This window comes from Triturus cristatus, chromosome 7 (genome assembly GCF_964204655.1).
Source record: "Triturus cristatus chromosome 7, aTriCri1.1, whole genome shotgun sequence".
NCBI lineage: Eukaryota > Metazoa > Chordata > Amphibia > Caudata > Salamandridae > Triturus > Triturus cristatus.
In genome coordinates, this window is record NC_140590.1 from 1,518,153,036 (window position 1) to 1,518,171,271 (window position 18,236).

An 18,236-nucleotide genomic window follows, 5' to 3' on the forward strand; every position below is an offset into this window, starting at 1 on the left:
CAGACATACAACTCAGACAAATAAAAGGAGGAGAAATCACGATTAAATCAGTGTTCCACGGAAGTAAGTCCATCACAGAATATCAAACGCACATGTCCATGAGACATTTAAAGCAAAATGGTCTTTCTAATTCGCAACATACTTGTTAAAAAGCAGGCAGTTGCATTTGTAAAACATTAATTATCTAAAAATTACAAAAATAAAAACACCGGTCAGCATTGGGTCCTCCCTCTAGTCTTAAAGTTGGCTGAATCCACCTCCTTCTTTCCTTTATGTAAAATTTGCAAAATAGAACCACGTTCATTGATAATTGCAAAGACTAATTCTCACAAGGACAACAGCATAGCTCTTTTGACCAATTATTTGTTTCGGGAAACTTATCAAATGATAAAAATTCTCAAATCTAAATCGGGTCAAAACATATCTATCACGCCAACTTAAATCATACTGTATATTCAGCTGGATAGTGTGGGTAGTTAAAATCAATTGATGCTGTTGTACTGTCGGTTTATTTGCTTCGAAAATAAATCCGATTGGCTCCAGGTGAGTCATGCAAATTCTTTTAAACTCCTTCCTGGAAACAGAGTTAATGGTTTCAGGAGAATTATAGTAATCAGGGTGCCCAAGGTCATGTTTTTTATGTATTTTAGCCAGGCGATCTTAGTAGCCTGGTCCAGCTTCATGCTGTCTTCAATAATATCTTGGTTAAGACCAGTTCTGTTAGAGGTCCAGATCCTGGGCCATAATAAAGCAGGCTGAGCTTTGATAATGTCTGCGATGTATGCGACGCCTATTTCACTATGACAATTGTAGACAGAGGTACTAGCTGGGGCTTCCAGAAGGAACTTCAGAAAGGCGTTTGACTCTCTGAATAGGTTGAGAATCCTGGAACCCTTACACCTCCACCCAATAGGTAGCTATACGCACACATTTAGCTTGATAAATCTACAGGAGCATGGCTGGTGGCCTTCTACCCAATTGTTCTGCGAAGTTGGCCACAGCTGCCTTTGATTTAAAAAAAAAAAAAGTAAACTCCTACTTTCAACAGCCTGATGCCTGGACTCATTAGAGTCAAATAAAATACCCAAGTATGAAACTGTCTTGGTAGATTCTACCCTCCTACCCCCTATGGACAGATTCCTACATTTCAGGCTTCCTTTCCCATACGTTATTATGTAAGTTTTTGTGGCATTTAATTTCAAAATAAAAAGATCCCTTTGGGTTCCTTATAGAGCATACACCAAATCACTCACAGTCAACAGAAATAAATACCAGCACCCAATAAATATTTACGAATAGAAAACCGGAGCGGGCCGTGAGACTATTTAGTCCCGGTAAATCACATGAAGAACACAAAGTATAATTGATGAGGTGCAATTGTGGCTATATAGGCTCCCAGTGAGGATCATAGCTCCGGTGGTCATACAAGCTCAGACCCGGTTAACAGTTTAGTGGATGAGGCTGAGCCACACATTTGCTATCTTCCCTCTGCTGGTTAAAGTTTCGTTGACACCACCTAAGATTTTATCAAGGGAGTAGACTATGTCCCCCACCACACAGAGAAATAACAGTGAGGTACCATTTGTGAATTTAAGTCTATATTGGGAAAGGAGAGAGATATACAGTCCTCCGGTCTACCCGTGATCAGATACAATTACTTGGGAGATTTGTTATAAGTGTGTGTTAGCCTGAAGAAGGTGGTGAATTAAAAGATGCCACCGAAACGCGTCGCTCTTTTTGCTATATAGTTTTGTAGGAAGGATCTGAACAACATTTGGCTGAAATAAAGGAGTCTCTGGCTTAAGAAGGCATCCAGAACAACATTGGATTTGAGCAGAAGATAATAAAATACTCATTGTACATCTATCTGTGAACATTACCATCTAGGTTCACGTATTTTAAGAGCTTTTGATATACAACATATTGTAGTTTATTGGCTTTCTTCAAACTACTAGGTTCTCCCATTTGTTATATGGATGATATGTGTTTTAAAAAGATTTTATGATATAAAATAAAGAACACACGATATATTTTTTACATATTGTATTTTCGGTCTTTATTGGGTGCAGGTATTTAGTTCTGTTGACTGTTTGTGAGTGATTTGGTGTATGCTGTATAAGGAACCCAAAAGGGATCTTTTTATTTTGACATTGTGTCTTCTTTTGGTGTCCTGTTCCCCTTGGTGTAGTGGGACCCCTCTCACTTATTTGTTGCATTTAATTTCAAACCAAGGTTATCCATATATGCAGTATAGGTGGAAAGTGCCTTTTGTAGGCCGATCTGTGTGGGGCCATCAGCACCGCATCGTCCGCATACAGAAGGGTAGCTATAGGGAGTTTATTAACATATGGCATGTCTTGCACCTTTTCCACCATTACTTGTGCCAAAGCATTAGTATATAATGTGAACAGGAACGGTGCCAGGACGCAGCCCTGTTTAACCCCCCTTTCCACCTTAAACGGTACAGTGTATTCTCCCTTGGTTCCATATCGAACATTAGCTGTTGCGCCACTATAAAGCTGCCTTAGACAAAGAACCAATGGGGGAATACACCCCCATGTCAGTTAAAATGTCCCAAAGTTTAGTATGTATGATACAGTCGAAAGCGGCTGTGAGGTCGACAAATGTTAGGTAGAGTCTTCCTGTTTTAGCCTGTGTGTATTTCCCTGTTAAAATGATGAGATTAACAGCTTGCTCCATAGTGCCCAACCCCTGCCTAAAACCATTTTGTACATCAGACAAAATATTTATGTCGTCTGCCCAGTCTTGGAGCCGGTTTAAGACGATCCGCCCTGCTAACTTCATCAAAGAATCCAATAAAGATATTGGACGATAGCAGGCTGGATTTAGACGGTCGCCTTTCTTAAAAATGGGTACTATCATAGACTCGGACCAGGTCATAATAAAACCCTTCGACCAGCACACCATCTGGGCCAGGAGCCTTACCACCCTTACTATCGTTGATTGCACCAATGACCTCGTCATAAGTAAAACAGATCTAGTGGAGGTGTCTCATATGAACTAGTTCCCCATTGGCTACCATGGGAGCTTAAACTTACTTCAACTGGGTAATAATTATAAACCTTAGAAAGACTCATAACATTTGAAGAGTCACCTTTACAAAGCAATGGAATCAACAACAATGCAATAGAACTAGCTCCCCTTGACACACTGAGCTACCAAGGATAGATCGAACTGCATCTGGCTATTTCATCGACTTCGATACCTTTTCATTGGATCCAAGTGAACCTGCAACGACACCAGCCCAAATTTATCGCAAAAAACGGATCAAAGACTTTACCTTTCTTAGAAAGATTTATTTAGTAGCACCGTGGCTAGTACTTTGGATAATCACTGGTATTTTATTTCTTCTTTGCTGGTTAGGATTTGTAATAACTTTCTACTTGCTCATCAATAGAACTTATCTTCAACAGAGCTCTGCAACATCAAAAGTAAACTTGATTTTAAAACCTCACGTTTCATCTCATCGTGAACAAAGAGACATGTCCTTCTTCAACATTACAGCAGATCCTAGACCGGGTGGTATAGTATGGGACAAAGTGAATTATGATATATTTGGACCGACCAAACTTTTAAAAATTACTCATTTGTTCAAAATTTCATTGAACAATATCATTACCTCCAGTACATTTTCTGATGATTGGGATTGTGAAACTGTTATTAGCTTATTGTCAGATTTAGAACAATTTGCCACATTTTCTAGCACTGAAATGTTAGAAAATGCATCAGATTTTGACAAAATGTATTTTTTTTTATTTAATTTTTGCAGAGCAGAGGACATAACATTTTCATAAGATTGGTCATCAGGAAATAGAACAAATCAAAAACAGTCTACATTTTACACAGATACACATTCTATACATTTGTCCCCTAAAACACGAATGAACATACCGTAATTAATCAATTATAGTTTTAAAAGAGTCCAGCAAAACCATATATTTGTAAACATTAGGAACAATTGCACCTTCCCATTAATCTACGACCCTAAAGTGACTTGTGCCTAATTTCCATCAATTATAATAATAACAATAGAAACTGGAATCCATCAATAGCTATCTAAAACCTAACTATGGCATTATTACAGTACAATCATATTTCCCCTAATATACAAGGGCTTAAAGTGCAATGTGGTAAGGTGCTAAATTTTTATCGATATATCCCAAAGACAAAAACAATCAAAAACCTTTCAATTGTAAAGGCCTAAAGTGCAATGCGCTAAACTTCCATCAATACCTCCCAATTATCAAAAAACTTCCAAACTGCTGTAAAAAATGTTATTGCCCCAACCCGTTTAGCATATGCTTCTTCAAATCTCCTTATCCTTTGCATTTTGTTTATCCATTTAGGATAAGATGGGATCTCTTCGGATCTTCAATTTTGGAGAATTAGAGTACGTGTTACTGTAGAGCAAATTGAGATGTACGCCTCTTTGGCTTTGATCAGATCTGGCTTTACTTTAGAAAGCCGGAAGAGAGCCACTTCTGTCTCGGGGTCAATCTTTTTTTTAATAGCCTGGCTTATTGCTGAGGCTACTCCGAAAAGCTTCAAGCATGTAAAAAATATATGAAGCCAGTCTCCCTCACCATGGGACTGGCATTGAAAGCATTTGTTATCCACTTCCGCATGATGTTTATTTAATTTTTTTGGAGTGTAGTAAGCCAGCCACCGTGACAAAAAAGCCATTATTTTAAATGTGGCTCCTCTCAGGGCCTTACTTCCCATCTGGGCTATAGACTGCCATTCCTGAGGAGAGAACGAACAATTGGTCTCCCGGGTTATTTTTCCCAAGAGTTCATCAACCAGGGGAAGTGCCTTACGTTTTATTAGCAAAGAATACCAGTTTCCGACCCCCTTTAATTTAGCTTTATATAGGGCATTGACCTGGTCGATCGAGGCACCACTTGGCAGAAGATTGTAGTTTTTTGATAAAATGTACTATCTGTAAGTATTCCGAGAGCCCAGGCTTGATTCGATTGCCAGTTCTGCCTAGAACCTCATCCCAAGAGATCACGGTCTTAGCAATTAGGAAGTTGCCCAGATTATCAAAGCCACTGTCCTTCCATCTCTTAAGGCGACTGGAATGAATTTGCAGACCAAAAACCCTACATTCCTCTAACTTTAAAAAAAAATAAACAAAAAAAAAAAAAGCTTGAAGACTTCACTTGTTTAAAAAAAGGACTGGAGTCGATCAGAGTAGTCACAAATTGTCTTGCAACTGGTCTTTTTGGGTAGTTTAGATGTTTTTAAAAAGATTGGAATTTGTGTGGCGGACTTACGAATCATTCTTTCAAAAAAATATGCGTCTATGCAATCATTAGGTTCCTGTAGACGTGCTGTATGGTCTAATATTGCAGCCTCGTAGCAGGTTCGTATATTTGGTAAGGCTAACCCTCCTTGATTTATCATCAGTTGTAATATGGGCAATTTAGCCCTAGAGGCCTTTTTATTCCAAACAAATTCCCTAAACATTGAGTCAATTTCTTTAAAATACTCGGAGTTGATTTTTATGGGTATATTGATAAAAAGAAATATTAATAGGAGAAGAATTTACATTTTTAAGAGTGTTACACGGCCAATCAAAGTCAATGGTAGCAGGGTCCACTTGTCCAATAGGGTTTTGATTTTATTTTGCATGGCTATGTAATTCAAACTGAATAAATGTTCTATATTGTTAGAGACATAGATACCCAAATATCTAATTGGCTCTTCTTTCAATGCCTGGGATTCCTAAATTAGTAGGTAAGAAGTTACTATCGTATTAAGTATTAAAATCTCAGTTTTATCTTGGTCTATTTTGTAGCCTCCTATTTGTTCAAATTTACTAAATTCAAAAAGTACTTCTTCCAAAATCTGCTTGTCCAGGCATTGGTACATAATTATGTCATCCACAAAAAGTTTCAGCTTGGCCATCCCTTCCATTGGAGCTCTGATCAGGGGATTTACGTGGATTCTTATAGCTAGGGGTTCAATGAAAAAAGTCAAAAGTAAAGGTGACATCGGACACCCTTGTCCAGTTCCGTGGTTTATTTCCACAACCCCTATTGAATCTCCATTAACTATAACACGGGCTTGGGCACCATGATAGAGTTTTCTCAACATAATTAATACTTAGGCCAGGATGCCGAATTTCCCTAGTCCAAAAAAAAGTGCGTCCCAATTTTCCAAGTCAAACACTTTTTCAGCATTGACCAAAGTAATAAGAGCAGGTATTTTATGGATAGTCGTATAATCAAGGGCTTGAATTAAAAACCCAGCATTTGTGGAAATCGACCTTCCTGCTACGAACCCAACTTGATCACAATGAATTAATTCCTGAGCAATGGGGGTAAAGCGTTGTGCCCAGATTTTCATCAGTATTTTAAAATACGCATTAAGGAGACTGATAGACCTGTAAGAATTGACATCCTTGTCATTTTTCCCCTTTTTACCAAAGCTAACCAATATGGATTCCTTAAAATTCGGGGGAATACAACCTCCCTGTTTGATATCATTAAACAATTTTACGAAGAAGGGGGTCAACTCGTTAAAAAAAGTTTTATAAAATTCAAATCTATTGTTACCAATATTATGGTCATCATTTCTTGCATAATTCTAGCAAAAGTGAGAAATGTTTTCACATACTACCAGTGGGAACAATGCCCTACACCACCGAAAAGTAGTTCAAGAACATTTGCACCGAATTTCTCATATTTTGCAGGGTTTAACACTTCTGACCCAACCTCGTATTACTATAAAGTTGCACCAATATCTGCACAGAATTTTTTTTAACAAACACCAAACAGATTTACTCTGCTTCCTTTATCACCCAGATGTCTGAACAAGGTTTTGGCTTATGGATGGACACTGCGGACTTGAAATTAATCTGGGGTTCTAGGGACTGGCAAGTCCAGGGAACAGAAACCCTGTTTAGAGCATGCCTCATTCCACAGCAGATGATTTTTTTTTAATGGCACTGTGCAACAGACTTCTTGTCTTGGAATAGGCAAGAATAAGGATTTGAACACGCCTCAAATTCCAACATCTTTAAACATCGGGGGGAATTTTACATCAGAAAGAGGGGGTACATTGGATAACATATTGCAATAGAACCCAAAAGGGATGTTTGGTTTGGTCCACTGACACAAACAGATGTCCGGAAAGATTTAGGGGTACCACCGAAGGGTTTAGTATCCATAGGCCAAACCCACGTTATGTACAATGAGAACATCCGGAGGTAGTTACATCATGCAGTGTTGCGAAGTTGTGCCTTGATTGGCTAAAGACCTCAACCCTACCCCAGATGAAACAACGCTCTTCCTTACTCAGAGGATGTGGACCTATGGGATTTTTTATTAGGTCCCAAAAAACCACGTCAGAAGAGTTTTTTGTATGCTGTCTATAATGAAATCTGGAAAATCTCCCAACAAGAAGCTGCAGAGAGATTAAGAGAAATAGAGTTAACCTAGAAAAGGCGTTAGCCGTAGTTGACAATGACATGACTGCATGACTGCATGAACATCCAAGATATATTCACTGGGCAACATTGTATCTTCTGCTTTCGATGTAATAGAACAGGATTTGTCCATATTGCAACACAGACCGTCGCAGTTATGTTCTATTATTTTGTTAAGCTGGACGCTACAGTCATTGTGCCATGGCATTTTATCAACTATGTCATTATTTTCTGCACACAATCTAACAGAAAAGCAGATGAAAATGGCACAGAGGGGAGCAAAATATAAAATGCTGTGCATTGAGAAACTGGACAGGTTACCCTTTAATGTGGTTGAGTCGTCGTCCACAGAATGGTTAATCCACGGCCATATAACATAATCGGTCGCAACATTTCAGTTTCAATGTTGCCTAGAATAACAACAGGCAGGCAGGCTGATATGAGAAGATGGGTAAGGAATTTATCAAGGAGTCCTGGTATTTACCAGACAGATTTCGATGCAGGTGTGAGGATCTGGAAGTGTTCCTAAGTGGAACGAACTGCGAGAATGCTTTAAGTGGATCCCTCATATGCCAGGATATTATGCTGCATGGAGCTTGTAATGGGCCTGTGGCGAAATGGTCTTGTCACCTGAGAGGTACCCCGGCAGCTGTGTTTAATTTGGTATTCAAGCTTCTCTCGAATGAGAGTTACTTGATGCTGAATGATCAAGTTTGTTGTGGGTTGCTTCCGGGCATCGCATATCTAGTCACTGTGAGCTCCAGGGTTACTTGCTGTATACAAGTATTGTTTCCACCAACACAGTCAGGGAGGCGCCGTTATGGCCTTTGCTAAATGTTTCCTTTATACGGTTTGAAAACTCCTAGCAGAATGAAAGCTATGCTTTCACAACATACCGTGCCCTCAACCTCCGCCTGGGAGACTTTAGATCTCCAGATCGCAAGGTCCTCGGCTGAGATACAGGCACTTATACGTACAAACTGCCCTTTCCATTTCACAGAAATGGTAAGCCGTATCTTTAACATGCCCGATATGACAGGCGTTATACACCTATTTAAGACCATAAGCATCTTTCATACGTCCCGCCGTCTTTGGAAGCATTTTTGGAGGGCTTCCGTTGATCCTGTTACTAATAGCAGGAATCCTGATTGTTACCTTTCTGCTATGCAATGGACGTCCCAGCCACCAAGGAGGTAGCAACAGCTCTCCTGGAGCGTAAATACCATGATCAAATGGTACAACATCTAGGCACACCTCACCTACGGGAACTGAGCACCTCTTGGTTCCTGTCATTTAGACCAGTCTGGATGGACTACGTCCTATCTGTACTCTGATGCCTGTTCTGCGGAGAAGAATGCATGTTGGACCTCTATCTGACACTTTATCGGTTGCGCTACCGGCCGTTGATGCTTTACTGGACCCGATAACGGCCCATGTTCTGCAGTGTCCTCAGCGTATTCCCATGTTGTTGGCAGCATTCTTAGAGCCACCACAGGTAGTTTTGGGCACCGGCTCCTATAAAACTCAGGCCTTGGATGTGGCGTAGGCTGCCCCGGCATCTGCTGCAGGCAGTACGGAAGATCATCTGTTCTCAATTGACATTTTTTGTGAGGTGTTACAGGGATCGTCAGCTGCGTATGCAAACAGCAGCAATGTTGCGTCTACCAGCATGTCGCGTGCTGGGAAGATTTGGCTTTTAACTTTTTCGAAATTCTAAACTGAAACATTTTGACCTGCATGGCTTTCGAGATGCTTGTAGTTGTTTGGACTATATAAACGGACACTTTAGAGCCACTACTTGAATGATTTTGTAAAGGGTTTTTTAATGCTTTTTAACTTCTCTTAAAAATGTTATTTGTTGCATACAAACCTCTAGATGCCTTAGTAGTACGCTAGAATTTAGTAATGCCGTCCAGTCGGATGAGGAGTGGGTGTTATTTTTCAAATAGGTACCCCAATATAGGTCTAGGTATTATCACAACCCTTCACCTACATTCTCCTCTATACTACATACATAACGGATTTGGAGGACTGACATTTTACCCAGATACAATACTACACATAAATGTAGGGTCTTTCCCTGGTCACTGGCCTCATAAATTATGCATGAGGAGTCTTAGGTTCTTGGAATCACAGCAAGACCATTATCTCATGCATAATAACTGTGTATAAAGTTCATTCCCGACGTCATGCTAAGTCGGGATACTGGTACAGCAAGGTAGAACCCCTGGGGATACCTTAGGGTATATAAACATCACATCTTGCTGAGATAGGCAGAGGAGATCTCGACCTCCATGCCGACACACTGACGCGAGACGCTGAGGTTCCAGTATGCAGATACTCCAGCCTGCAGTGGTCTAACATCCCTTGCAGGCTGTTCAGCTCGAGACCAGAATGGGGTCCCACAGTCTAACATCAAGTAATGGGGTTGTCTTTATCCTTGAGGGATTCTTGGCTTTACACATATCCACATGCTTGGTACACTTGGGTACATCTAGTTAGGGTGTATCATAAGAGTGCGCATTTTATTGCCATTTATTTTATATACTTGCCTATATTTATGATTTTAGGCAAAATGGTAGAAACCTACCATCTATTTACTTTTAGTGCTGTTACTCATTTATTTATGCTACTGCCTACTGGTGATTTCAGTGCACTTATTTTACACTAGAATAATGACTATTCAATACTTATTGAAAACGTCCCAACCGTTTATTCTGTGTATATCTCTGAGAACAAGTGAGCACGAGTGACTGAGCAAAAAGTATGTTACTGTTTTCAAGGTCCTGAGGGATCAGGGTTGTCATGTTCAATAGTTGCCAAGAACTATTCTCTCCTTGGTAAGAGGAGGTTATAGTGGCATTGCCAGCTAGCTGGTATACAGGCCAACATATCCGATGGGGGTGTCTGGAATCAGTCTGGATACCAGTCCCGCAGTGTATGTTTTCTAAACGCGCAGATCCTATATAGGTCTTACAGACACTACATGACAGAACCAGCACCACCCCCCCCCCCCCACACCCACCCGAAAAAAAATAAGCCATCACAGCTGGTAGTACTAATGTGAGGGCAACCCACCTGACTACCTTGGAGCATAAGAAGCCACTTTAATAATCCACCCAAATAAAGAGCTTTTGGGAAGCATAGGCTACTGCCTCCACCTTCTAACACCAGCCAACTTGCAGAGACTGCTCATGTAGCTTTTGAATGTATACTTCTAATTCAGCCATTGTGGAAGCTTTAAGTACACTAAAGGTATTAAGGCTGACCATGGAAAAGTGATCCTTCATCAGTTTTTTCACCTCTTTTCAGGCTACCTCTACCTCTCACTGTTGCTCTATCCACTGTTTATCAATTTTTTGGAACAGTAGGCTATATAATGTAAGTGATTCTCGAATGACATTTTCTGAAAGTTTAATGTATAGTTCAATATGTGGGCTTGAATTTGCAGATATTGAGTAATGATATTCAGATTTTGAATAGGGGCAAAATTCAAAAAGAAGACACAAGTACACATAAGTCAAACCAAAGTCCTGATCCAGGATCCTTACCAATGTAGGTCCTAAAGAGTCTTCAAGATAAATAACTCCTTGTCAGAATGGATTGTCATTCTCTAATCTCATGTTACTAAACACTGTTTAAAAACTATATTTTTATTAAACCTCTTCAACAAACAAACCAATGTGCTTAAGACTTGAGCACTGGCAGACTTACCTCCGAGACAGGACAGCAGTATTCTGTCATCAAAATGGAGGTAAAGTTAGTGGCCATAACAGCATCAACATGCCCATCAAAATAAATACCCAATACCTCTCTCTGTTGCTCTACCCACGGTCGTTTTAATTTTTTGGAATTACAGTAATTTTTGAGTAGCTTTTAATGGAGTTTAATGTAAAACCCAATATGTTGGCTTGAATTTGCAGATATTGAATATACAATTCTTATTTTGAATGAGGGTATGATTCCATAAGATCACACAAGTACACAAATCACTCCAAATTCCTTTTGGATGATCGTTATGAATATGTATCAAAGTGGCCCAAAATGCCCAACTCCGTGTCAGACAGGATCACTATTCTCCAAGCTTATTTGTCTTAATATTTTTTAAAAATATATATTTTTATACATTTAACACATAAACCAATGTGTACAAGAGCATAAGCACTGGCAGACTTAATGCAGAGACAGGGCAGCAGTATTCTCTTAAAATAATAGATGTACCTTTAGAGGCATTAACATCATTAACCCCCTCCGTGCACGTGACATTTCCGCGCTGTGCGGGAGTTTATTAGTGGGCGGGGATTCGGACGGCCCCCGACGGCCTGCGCACATGCCCACCGTGACGCATGATGGCTCCCAGCCATCACGAGCATGGAAGAGGTTAAGATGTCCATCAACATACTGAGCTGACAAAAACTGAGCTGACAAAGAGAGGAGGGTTGAAGGCAAAAAGTTATGGGAGAACCACGCTAAGAATGCCAGGTCTAACAGGCCAAGAAGTCACCCCCCCCCCCATAAAAAGGATCACAGCCAATAGTAGTAATAAGAGGGCAACTCATCTGACTACCTTAGAGCATCAGAAGCCACTATAATAATATATAATAGGTTGCAGCAGTGATTTTTGAGTAACATTTTCTGAAAGTGTAATGTACATATCAATATATGGGCTAGGCCTGGGCAGAGGTCGCAGAGTCGTGCTACGCAAAGCTCCGCGGAGTAACAAAAAAACTCCACTGCTGATGGGTGGAGATTCCCACACGGCCTTTCACGTTGTTTTTTCCCATCAAACACAATGCAGAGTACGTCCTCGCGTTGCAAATCATGCAAGTACCAATGGGGGCCAGAACCGGTGGGAGCCAGTTGCTGAGTGCAGCAAAAGGCAGGGATAGCTTACAAAGGCAGCAGGACTTTGAAGCTTCTCCTTTGTGGACCCAGCCCCCATCCTGGGCAAGAAGGCATTTCACCTCTGCCTAGCATAGGCTTTGTTTCTGAATCGAGTGTGTGGAGGCTCTCTACCCAGGGGTCCAGAAACCTGTCTGGTGGTGGCAAATGGCAGGCAGCCATTCAGGAAACACATCAGGGCTGGTTGATTTTCAGGGGCATCTCTAAGATAACTTTGGAGTGCATTTTGCATTAAATCCCACACTGGCATCAGTGTGGGTTTAATGTGCCGAGACATTTGCTACCACACTTTCCAGTTTTTAGTGAGCCATTATGGAGCTCTGAAGTTTGTAATGACCATCTCCCAGACCATATACTCTTTATGGATTTACTACACACAGTGTCTGAGAATGGACTGTGCGGGCATAGGACTCATGCCACTGTGCCCTCACTTGAGGGCTAGTGCACCCTGCTAGATGGGTGACATAACTAGGCAATATGTAGTGGGTTGCAGACATGGCACACAGGGATGTGAGCATTGTCGACTCACCAAAACACTGCACTGGTAGTGTGTGAATGTTAAGGTACAGGGCCCTTAAAAGTGGCACAATAAGTTTTGCAGCCCTTAGAAGCCTTTGTCACAGTGCCCTTGGTACCCATGGTACCTTTTAGAAGAGGCTTACTTGTGTGCCAGGGATGTGACAATTGGCAGTACAAAGGTACCGCTTTGAGTAAAAGCAGAGGCCCCGGGAACCCGGTTGGCAGCGACCCAGGGCACACCAAGTCAGATTGCATCAGATGTAAGATAAAACGTGAGGGGTCACCATGCAAAAAAAGGGACATTTTCCTACAAATGTTTTGTAAATAAATACTTTTACTACTTTTTGTAGCACATAAACCAATGTGTACAAGACCACAAGCGCTGGCAGGCTTACCTCAGAGACAGCACAGCAGTCTTTTGTTAAAAAATATAGGTTCAGCTGAGAACCCTTTTGACTTAAAACCAAAGTTTACACACTGCAATTAAATTTTTTAATTGAATCTTTTTAAAGTACCTAGGGTGGCCATATTGGAGTAGAAAATGGTTATCTTCACCAGGAAGGTTTTCTGTTAACACTCCGAATCAAGACGAAATATGGTGATTATCATCAATTAACAGCGCCTTGTTTTTTTCAGAAAGAAGGCCCAATAATATATTAGAAAATTCTGGGAGTGCTATCCCTCCATCTATGCCCTGATATCAAAATCCCTAAGGACACCCAAGTGGTGCCTACAAAATACTTTAGCCACCCCACCGTTAACTGCAGGTTTGATATGCTGGGGTCACTTAATTAAACAAGGATCCTTGGTGTGATGGGACGTCTTAGCAAAGAGCACAAATCACAGCATATCAAGATTTAAATACCATCAGTTAGCTAGTTCCGTGGACAAACCAACATCGGGCTCAAAATGTAATGGGAAAAAGAATTAGCCCTGCACAAGATGTGTCTAAGTGGTAATGGGCTCTGTTTCGAGGTGGAGACAGCCCCCCAAACCTACCAGAAGAGATCTGGAAGGCAGACCTGCCAGAACTTGATATTCTACATTCATGGCAAGTATCTATGTCTACACTTTGGGTAACGATAAGATCTGCACCACTTAGGAGGAATCCTCTATTTACCTTATACAGGGCATACTGGTCACCTAAGAGGCTCTCGAAGATGGGAGGAAGTAAGAAGAGGTTTTGTCCTAAATGTGCACTAGAGAACACGGATGACGTTTGTCTACTTTGACAGTGTGCAGCCATCCAATTCTTCTGGCAGGAGGTGGGCAAATTTCTTACAGGAATTTTTGGGTAGAGAATAGAGAAAAGCCTCGATTTTATTATTTTTTAAATCTTAGCTGGTGAGAGGGCTGCACACAAACTGGGGAAATTTGTGCCCGACTGCCCTTTACACCCTGATAATTATTGCACAAAGAGAAATATGTATATGTATAATATGGGACCCCTCCATTACACCCTCTTAATCGGATTGCGTGGATTGCTCTAAAGGTTCACAAAAAAGAAAAAATGTGGGACCCCCTATACTATAATATGGGGTTAAGATAAAGTAACATGGCGGGGTGGCTTGACTTCTCTGGTGGCCAGAATTTGTAAACACTCGCACACGTCTAAAAGTCCAAGGATTTAAGACAAACTTCAACAGTTGAGGAGGATGGTGGTCACATAACTCACCCCCACAAATAGATTGAAGGAGGCATGATAAGGAGCTTAACCCAACCAAAGGCCCTGTTGCACTCGCGGGTCACTACCAGGTCCTATCCCTGTCTATGTCATATATGAGGATTTAAAAAAAAAATAGAGATTCAGGTATCGGCAATAACAATTTATGTCCATCAAAAAAATTGCACCACAATAGAAAAGGCTACCAAACAGTGAGCCGCCAGACACAGAGCCACCAAGTACAGAAGGGTTGAAGGCAAAAAGTTAGGAGAGAACCACACTAAAGATGCCAGGACAAGAACAAACCCCTCCACCCCCCTAAAGAAAACAAGCTTTCACAGCTGGTAGAAGTAAAATGTGCAACACATATGACTAGCTTGGAAAAGTCAAGAATTAGCATAAACTACCAAAATAAAGAGTAGGATGGAGCAGGTGTCCATGCCTTCCAAAAGCTAACACCAGCCACCTCACAGTGGCTTGTCGTGTAGATTTGAATTTACAGTACCAATTCTGAACCTGCTTTAGCTTCATGTACACTAGAGGTATTGAGGTATGGGAAGTTGCTCAAGTTGTCCTACCTTTTAGGCTGACCCCAGGGAAAGTGATCCCTCACCAGTTTCTTAACCTCTCTTTTCAGGCTACCTCTCATGCTGGGGAATACATTGCAGTGAATTTCGAGTGGCATTTTCTGATACTTTAATGTACAGTTCAAAATGTGGGCTTGAATTTACAGATATTGAAATTCAGATTTTGAATGTGGGCAAAATTCCCTAAGATAACATATGTAAACATGAATGTTAGCAAAGTCCTTACCCAGAATCCTTATGAATAAAGTCTCAAAGTGGCTTAAAGACACCCAGCTCATTGTCAAACAGGATCACCAGACTAAGCCTGTTGGATTAAACAAAGATTTTAAATACATATTTTTCTTTCATTTTTTTCAGCATAGAAGAAAGAAAAGTGTGTAAGACCATAACCGCTAGCAGGCTTAACCCAGACAGGACAGCAGTTTTTTGTTATCAGAATGGAAGTACAGTTAGTGGCAATAACAGCATCAACATGCCGATAAAAAGAAATGCCAAAGTTTGATTCACCCAGACAAAAGAACCCCTTTGGGAGCCGAAGGCATTACCTGACTCCTCCAGACTAATGGCAGTAGTCCCCTACAACCACCGGTAAAAACAGTGTACTAGACCTAAAGAATCGCTGGCCAGTGGGCCCTCTGAGGTATTGCCCAAAAGAAGAAGTTCCACTGAATTGTGGGAAATGCAGTCCTGACCTACATGAACTTTCAGGCAGCTACCATGTTCCCCAAGACTTCCGGATATTGAAATTTGTACTGTGCTTACCAATGCCAAGGCTTGTTGGTTGCCAGTCTGGCAACCACCCTCTTTTTTTAACGCTGTACTCGAGTGAACTCCACAAAACCTTCATCTGACATCAGTAGTGGCTTGGTTGTCAACGTTTTGCACCCTGTTCCCCACCAGTACTGGATAAGCAGTAAACCCAGCTCTCCCACAGCTTCCACTTCAGCATCAAGTACAGCCAGGACAACTCTGCACCTGGGCTTCTTGAGCCAGGTAAAAATGAACTGACTGTTGGGGCTTGATCCAAGGACAACATCACCTTTACCTACCTTGGGTTCCCTGCAACTCGACCTGAAAGTGACCGATTATCACTGCCTCTTTTCCCATTGACCGCAATGCAAGAAGTTCTGCAGTAGTGAATGACTGATTTGTGTGCTCTTCTAATTCCACAACTCCAGGTTTATGTATCTGCTCCATTTCATTTACGTGTATAAATTAAGATAAAAATCTGCTTTATTTTTTATACATTGGTGTTGGGTTTCTTTCGAGTCGTGGCAATTACTTATCGTCCATGTTGGTACTGTGAAATGCTTAACACATGTTTCTCTTTGACACTCAACCAGGACTGAGCTAAGGAGTTCTTATTATGAATCAAGGACCATCTTTGGGGCATTGTGAGAGTACTGCATGGTGAAGCCTAACCAGCATCACCACCAGTGGCAGCTTGCATAGGGCATGCTGCGGGGCAGTGAGGTGGGGGTAGTAAATTTGGACATACGACGGAACAGAGGAAAGTAATAATTACATTCCTCTGTTCTGTCGAATGTCCGAGTTTACTACCCCCCCAAACCCGCCACACCGCACGCCCTATGCGAGCCGCCACTGATCACCACAATTCTCAAACTTCCTAAACTACAGATTTAGAGTCAGATGACCATCACTGGATTTCTCCGTCGGGCACGTCAGTATTTTTTTTATCTTGAGAGAGAAAACAATGACCCTGACATGAAGGAAAAAAACTACGCGTGTCAGATGCAAATCTTTCACAACTTCTGCTTTGAGAATGAGTAAAATAAAAATTCTGTACTGGGCAAAATACTACTGCTTTCTCAGCAGAAGGACTATAATCGGGGATACTGAAATTGTGCAGCAGTGTTTCATAAATTAGGCAGCAAGAATAGGAAAATGATCTGACCTAATGCAGTACAATTTATGATAGTATTACTTCATAATTGTGTCATTTGTTTCCACGTTTACACTGTCCTGGCAATTGCTTCACCTCATTAGTACCACTTTAACATCCAAATACATTAATAAACAACTGAAAGATGACCAGTTAGCCTTTTCATAGACCCTTCCTCTGCGCAGTAGGAGCGGTCACAGATAATGGTAACTTACTATAAAGGTGTGTCCCTGTGGTACCGCTTCGGTGGGTGGTTTTTGGTTAGCACCAAGATGCTGGTGAGAGTACTATACACTTTATGAAACATCCTCCTGCTTTCTCCATCCTTCCTACCTACCTCTTACTTCCGCCTCATCCCTCCTTCCTCATCCCCCTTCCTTCTAATCCCTCCTCTTCTTAATCCTCGGACTGTACTCATTTAATCAACATCCCAAGCAAGGATACATCGACCCCACAAGATTAAAATTAGTTGCATACAGAAAATAGTGACCCTAATGGTACTTTGAAACCCTTAAATAATAAAGTTTTTATAATTTTGGCCCCCATTACCTAGGATGAAGTCACACTAGCCCTAGAAAGATGTGCAAACTGATTGGAACCAGGCCCCAATAGACATTTTTAAAATTGAAATGGTTCTTTGGGCCCCACTTTTACAAAAAGTGTTCAATACCGTTGTGGGGGGCTGGATACCAAGAATATGGGCCGAAAGTATTATTGTCCCGATTTTTAAAAAGGACGACAGAAGTGACGCCAAACGCCATCGCCCTATTTCCCTCCTTGACACAACCTCAAAATGGATAGGTAAGATCTTGTTGGAGAGGTTAGAAATATGGACAGATGAAAATAAAATCCTCTCAGAATCACAGTACGGTTTCAGAAGAGAGATAGGGACAATTGAACAATGTATTAATTTGCACCCATTGATTAGTAAATATACAATTTAAAAAAGGGCCATTTAGACCTTTGTTTCGTTGACCTCACTAGTGCTTTTGACCTAGTAAACCATGCTTAACTATGGTAAACTTTGATTCACATGAGAACACCAAATGCTATCATTGTATACCTCTCACAAATATATAGCTGTTTGAGTACAACAGTTCGATATGGGCTAGAGGGAGAGTGCACCACCAGCTTCAGGGTAACCGGGGAATTAGGCAGGGATGTGTGCATGCTCCACTTCTTTTTCCCCTATGTTAGACCTGGCACCAT

At 41.1% G+C, this 18,236-nt stretch overlaps 1 long non-coding RNA gene across 3 annotated transcripts in view; it reads right to left on the minus strand.

Moving 5' to 3' along the window:
* The window catches only part of LOC146812277 (uncharacterized), a 268,437-nt gene that overhangs the window by 223,069 nt on the left and 27,132 nt on the right, over positions 1-18,236 (minus strand). Inside the window, exon 1 of one of the 3 annotated variants that reach the window (XR_014965891.1) lies at positions 15,351-15,430. The exons of the other annotated variants lie outside the window; for them this stretch is intronic. This is a non-coding gene — a long non-coding RNA (uncharacterized LOC146812277). Of the gene's footprint in view, positions 1-15,350; positions 15,431-18,236 lie in introns of those variants that run through there. 3 annotated transcript variants of the gene reach the window in all.